Source organism: Gastrolobium bilobum, unplaced genomic scaffold, assembly GCF_033153095.1.
Source record: "Gastrolobium bilobum isolate Gb01-03AN ecotype WA unplaced genomic scaffold, APGP_CSIRO_Gbil_v1 utg23973, whole genome shotgun sequence".
NCBI classification, from domain to species: domain Eukaryota; kingdom Viridiplantae; phylum Streptophyta; class Magnoliopsida; order Fabales; family Fabaceae; genus Gastrolobium; species Gastrolobium bilobum.
In genome coordinates this window covers 6167-11901 of record NW_026900026.1, presented here as the reverse complement: position 1 = coordinate 11901, position 5735 = coordinate 6167, and the positions used below count along the sequence as shown (strand labels likewise).

The window sequence follows — 5735 nt, the reverse complement described above, 5'->3', positions numbered from 1 at the left end:
TCACCTCCCTTCGAAGATCCACCCCTCTCCTATATTTGCTAGAAATAACACGAGCTTACAACGAGTGAGGCTAGTTAATCAAATTCCAAGGAAGCTTATAAAAGAAAGCTCTATTCTGGATTCAAAGGTTGATCACCCCTAAACCACCCATGCACTTAGGTTTATAAAGATTATCCCAAGCAACAAGATGAGTCCTCCTTTGATCATTTGTGTCACCCCATATAAAAGCTCTATGCAGTTTCTCTATTTCATCACAAATAGCTACAGGTAGCAGGTTGTTCTGCATCTGGAAGATAGGTGTTGGGTGGTTTGCTGATGGTGGAAAAATATAATTTCTGATGGGGACGTTCCTCTGTTCTTGCAGATCACAGATTCGTCCCTTAGTTCCAACCCAAGTGCGCAAGTGCACGCATTAAGTAATAAAGAGAGTATTAATGCCCAAATTATCGTTCCCACGAGGATAGAGTGCTAATTATTGTTTTATCACTGTTTATATAGAGTGAAAATGAGAAGAAAAGTTAGTAAATGAACTGTCTGGTCAAACGTTTCCTACTGTCTTTACAACGTTCCTCAGGAACAGTAGGTTCAATCTTATGGCAAACAGTTGCTCGTTGCGTTATGTATGTGATCCTTTCTGTTTAGAAGAAGGTGAGATAACAATCATTGGAGTTTTTATAAGTACTAAATAAAATAAAAACTACTAAAACAGAAATAACTATAATCAAGAGACAACAGGGTGGTGGTTAAAACAGTTTAACAGAAGGAACAGAGTCACTGCTTCACTCTTAAAGGGGCTGTTTTCTCTGTTCAAGACTTAGCACCTTTTGGCTTTGTCCCAGTTTCTTTGCCTGCCAACTCTGATTCCTCAGCTCATGGTCTAGATGGCTCACAAGTTTCCATATTCCTATAGCTCCCTTGACTCCAACAAGTACTTAGTTCAGAACCTTAAAATGGACGAGTTGGCCCCTTATTCCTAAGGTGACCAGTAGCGTTTTTGCCATGACATCTACCTTCCCCCAATGGCTAAGCTGTCTGAAATCCCTTCTTCATGGAAGTTCCTTTCTCAGTATGTACCCAATTTCCACTGGCGCACAATGAATATAGCTTACTTAGCCAAAGAAATACAAAAAGCTTCGGTCAAGAGTTTTGAAAACAGTTCTTTAAGAGTTTCACTGTTTACCTGTTCCACAGATAGTTCAGCTCATGGCTGATAGTTTAAACATAATTATTCTCAACTGAGATCACATAGACCCGAGATTCAGTCAAGAGATAACGATTGGAACGAAGAGAAAAACACTTATATTAATTTAAAAGACAGTTTACAAAAAGAAACAGAAAATGGAGAAAGATGGGTATTTGCTCGTGAGGAGTCTTGATGGTTGTTTACAGAGAAGAGAAGAGGGGTTGTCACTTAACTACAGTTACAACTTAAAATTAAACTAAGTTACTAAGTACTACTAAGTGATCTCTTCCTTTCGGACTGCAAACCCTCCAGGATTCGATGATGTTTTTGTGTGAGGGTTGTCCAATTTATAGCTGGAAGGGGAGTGGCAAGACTGTAATTCCTTTGGAGCTAGTTGCTTGAATGAGGGGACGGGACTGTGGCAGCAGAGTGTGAAGCTTGCGTGAATTGCTGAATGGAACAGGTTTTGGTGATGATTAGCCGTTGCTTACAGACCTTTCCATGTTTTGCTTCTGTTTTCAGCCAATGAGAACTCTTGATTCTCTGCTCTTCACGTTTCCAGCTGTCTCAGTTGGTGCACCGCCTTGCTTTTTAGAAGTCTTTAACTTTACGTTACCTGCAAAGTGTACAGAAACATTAAATGAATGGAGCAGGTGCATTAAATGCGTCTCAGTCCGTTCCCCTTTTAATATATTTTAAAGCAATACGTTACCATCCGTTCCCCCACTGTGTTTTTGTCACAAATGTGTAAAACAAGTGATTTTCATGCTGATGTTGCTCTTCAGATGAGGGAACGTATGGTATTTTGCCATCAAAATGGGCTTAGATGGGAACGAATTTACGTCCCATCAAATACCCCAAAACTAAACTGTTGGTTGTCCTCAAACAACTCAGATATATTATATTGGTCTACCCAATTTAAAAGAATAGCATAACAGAAAGGAACTTGAGCCAGTAAGCAATCATAAACTTTTCAGAAAATGAACTACTCTCCATAGTAAACAGTAAGAGGATTCTGTCCCCAGATAAGAGAAGGTTGCTGATCTTTTGTCTCACTGTCACTCATGGGTTGGTGTTTGCTCTGTCCATTCCTGGATGTGATTATTCAGAACTTGCCTTTCTGCTGCGTTCCTATGAAGTACAGCTGTCTTCCGTTCCAAGGATTCTTTGATGGGTAAGTGTATGGAAATGTGGAAGAAGTGGTGGTCTGATTTGTGGGATCAAGGAACATTTAGCTTTTGTGCCTTTGAAGTTGGACTTTTTCTGTTTTGAGGGAACACATTTTCTTGAACCTTTTTCCCCCTTTGGAGGAAGGTTTTCTGGTTTTTCTTGAATTCTTTTGAATGGCTGTTTGATGAACCCTTAGTTCATCATGGTTTTTAGCAGGAATTAGGATCAAATTGTGTGATTAAATGATGAAAAACAAGGTTAATGTCCTAAGATATCCTCAATTACAAGTTCAAGAGCTTTATTGGAAATTTGTATAATTCTTGTAGGAAAAGCAAGCTTGAAAGACAACTGGAGAAGGAAGAAGATTCTGGAGCTCAAGAGGAGAAAAATTGCCTAAGTGTTGAGCGCTAAAATGTCCACACTAAGCGTTTTAGCGCCCTGCTACAGGAAGAGGCCAAAACTTGCTGGTGATGAGCGCTAAAACGCCCACACAGAGCGTTCTGCACTTAGAAGATGGAAAATTGCTGGTCTTGGGTGCTAAAACGGCCTGCAATAAGCGTTTTAGCGCCCTAAAGTGGAGAAAGGATTCTGGTCTTCACCGCTAAAACATCGAAATCAAGAGTTTTAGCGTTGGAGTCAGTTAAAGTCAGTTGAGCATTCACCAAGTTGGGACGCTAAAACGGTCATTCCTTAACGTTTTAGTGTTGGAATCAGTTAAAAGCAGTTGAGCATACGTAAAGCATGGACGCTAAAACGGTCACTTATGGACGTTTTAGCGCCCACATCAGTTTTCTGTTTTTAATTGTAACACTATATAAGGCAAAGCCTTGACACTTAGAAAGATCTCTGGATCTGAAAGGGATCTGAACTTTCTCTATCTCTCTTAAACTTTAGTCTGACTTCTCTCTAAATTCTCTTAGGTTTTAGTTTTTGTATTAGGATTTCTTTGTAATAGTTTGGAGATTGAAGACTTTCAACATGGAAATGAAGTTTGCTTCTTCTTCTCTTATTTATTCCTTAGTCATGTCTGAGTAGAGTCTTTGTAGTCTGAATGCAATAGAACTCCATGATAATATTATGTTGATTTGATTAATATGATGAAGTATTTTTCATGTGTTGATTTGAGATTTTCTGATTTAATTATTTCTATCAAGGAAGTAATATAGAACAGGGATGTTTATATGACTTCTGTATTTGATAATCTCAACATCAGAATTCTAGTACTCAAGGGATTGATGCTAGAGTTCTGATGTAATCTTAAGACTTTAGTATTTCATGCATGTATTAAGAAAGAGATCACCAAGGGATTGGGGTTTCTGATTAATGTATCTATCAGGGTAGTAAGGGATTACATCTTGATGATAAGTAAAAGGTTGATTAACATCACATGGAAAAGAATTCATCATATGATCAGTTTTTACATGGGTTATTATGGAGGAAAGTTGTTTTCTGACTACTTGTTGTTTTATTAATTCCTAATCCATATTTATTTTGTGTCAAATTACTTACAATCAATTTTCTGGTGACAAATTATTCATGATTTTTACAAACTCTTATCTGATTCAAATTAGTTTTCTATGGTTTATTGGTGTTTGAACACAATTCCTCGTGGGAACGATCTTTACTCATCATTTTATTAGTTGTACGACTAGTGCACTTGCTAAACGTCCAACAAGTTTTTGGCGCCGTTGCCGGGGAATTTGTTTTTCAACACTAATTCATATCATAGAATTCTGAGATTGAATCCTTTTATTTTCAGTATTTTAGTTTATGTTAAGTTTCTGGTCAATTTTGATTCTGGTATATGCGAGGTACACTTGATCCGAATTTGTTGTTGTATGATCCAAAATTAGAAAGGACATTGAGGAAGCAAAAAAGGGCAGCCAGGCAAAGGAGACAGTTGCAAGAAATTGGTAAATCCAGTACGGTTAATCAGGAAGAGATAATGGCAGAGAATCACAGACCACCACCACCACAGAGGACACTGGGAGAGTACATGACTCCTGCAGTGATTCCTCCAATTGGGAGTGTTGTGCGCCCAACAGTGGAGCCCAACAACTTTGAATTGAAGCCTGCTTTGATTCATTTGGTGCAGAAGGATCAGTTTGCTGGAACCAGTGCAGAGGACCCTTACTTGCACATAGAGAACTTTCTATTGTTGAGTGATACTGTAAAGATAAATGGTGTCACAAGAGATGCAATTTTGTTGAGACTATTCACTCATTCACTGATGGATGATGCAAGGAGATGGCTGCAATCATTGCCACAAGGAAGTATAACAACTTGGGATGATCTGCAAACCAAGTTCTTGCAGAGGTTTTACTCAGCATCCAAGAGGGCCAAGTTGAAGGATGAGATTACAAGCTTTAAGCAGAAAGAGTCAGAATCCATTTATGAGACTTGGGAGAGATTCAAGACTTTGTTGAGGAAATGTCCACAACATGGAATTGAGGCATGGCAACAAGCAGCAATCTTCCTGCAAGGAATGACCACTAACACTAGAACCTTGGTGCATGCCTCTGCTGGTGGATCATTGACTACCAAGACCCCTCAAGAAGCCTTGGATATCTTTGAGTCATTGGCATCTTAGGAATTTGATAATGCCCCAGTGGCTGACAGAAGGACAAGAGTCATCAGGTTGGATGGGTATGATGCTCTGTTGGCAAGGAATGATCAACTGATGCAGACACAGAGACAACAACAGCAACAATTGGATACCCTTATTAAGCAACTCTCTTCACAAAAGGTAGCCTCTGTGGAAACCAAAAGTGTATGTGCTATCTGTGGCAAAGGCCATGTGACAGAGGAGTGTGATTATGGGGGATCACCAGAACAAGCAGAGGTGAATGGAGTGTGGTATGATCAGAATAATCAAAGGAACTACAACAATCAGGGAAGGAATGTTTATGTGCCACCATGGAAGAACAAAAATCAACACCCAGGATTCAGCTATAGTTCCAACCATCAATTGAACCCACCATTACATCCTCCACCACCACATATGAAGGAGCAGTCAAGTGATCCTGCTGCATGGGAGAAAGCGTTTGCTCAGTTATATAAGACAACTCAGGATTATATCCAGGGGTCTAATTCATTCAGGGAAGAGACAACTGCATTCATGCAGGAGACCAGAACTTCTTTCAGAAATCAGGAAGCATCAATCAGAAATTTGGAGACCCAGATTGGTCAATTATCAAGACAGATATCAGAGAGACCATAAGGGAAATTTCCAGGTGATACATTAGTGAATCCTAAGGAGCACTGTAAAGCAATTATGACAAGAAGTGGGTTGGTACTTCAACCAGTGAAAAAGAATGTGGAAAATAAAAAGAATGAAGAAGAGGTTGTGGTTGAAGATGTAGTCTCTGATGATGAAGTAGAG

At 39.3% G+C, this 5735-nt stretch overlaps 1 non-coding gene across 1 annotated transcript; it reads right to left on the bottom strand.

Annotated features, from left to right (window-relative positions):
- Positions 1-4694: 4694 nt before the first annotated feature.
- Positions 4695-4801, bottom strand: LOC133294916 (small nucleolar RNA R71). Its single transcript, XR_009749259.1, has one exon. It is a non-coding gene; the product is annotated as a small nucleolar RNA R71 (small nucleolar RNA).
- Positions 4802-5735: the final 934 nt, after the last annotated feature.